Consider the following 812-nt stretch of genomic DNA (forward strand, 5'->3'; position numbering starts at 1 on the left):
CTCTTTTTGTGCTGCTTGCTCATGATCCCAACCAATTACTTGAGTTTTAAATTCTTCGTTAAGGTAAGAGTCTGTTTCCAGTGTGGAGAATGTACTATCCCAAGCTTTGGGGGTTTATACAGCTGTTTTCAGAGATACTTCTAGGGACCTGAAAAGTGTCAGTTCTTCCAAGGTGCTATGATAAGGGAGAGGCATTTCCTCTTCACCACCACAACAAGCTCCACCACGCCAGCGCTTCTCCTCACCCCAGGACCACCCCTCAGAACTGTGACCCAGATCCAAGCATTGGCAAAGCAAGAGATTCCTGCCTCAGCCCTGGCAAAGAGATCCTAGCAATCCCCCTCTGATCAGCCCCTCGATTCTCCCTCAGTCTGTGGGCCGGAAGCTCAGAAGGCAGCCGCAGCCCTGGGGGTGGCTGTGATCTAGCTTATTCTCTCACTGCAGTCACAGACTTTTCCCACTGACCTTCTAAGTTGTCTTTGGTGTTCGTGGGTTGAGAAGTCTGGAAACCGCCACAGCTTCCCGCGATTCAGTCCTCTGAGGCCTGCTCCAGGGTTTCTGTGGCCTGCTCGCCCACTCCAAACTGTGCTACTCTCCCAGCCCGGTGCAATATACCTTTCCAATCAGCCATCCAGGTTGTCTTGGGCTGGAAATTTGTTTTACTCTGTTTTTTTTTTTGTGGGTTCTGCTGCTTTAGAATTTGTTTAGAGCCATTTTTGTAGGTATTTGGAGGGGTTTGGGGGAGAGCTCTAGCAAGTCACTGCTTTCCCTCTGCCATCTTGGCTCTGCCCCCCTATTTCTTCTGTTTTTCA

Source organism: Vombatus ursinus, unplaced genomic scaffold (genome assembly GCF_900497805.2).
Source record: "Vombatus ursinus unplaced genomic scaffold, bare-nosed wombat genome assembly UNPS02014798.1, whole genome shotgun sequence".
Taxonomy (NCBI): Eukaryota; Metazoa; Chordata; class Mammalia; order Diprotodontia; family Vombatidae; genus Vombatus; species Vombatus ursinus.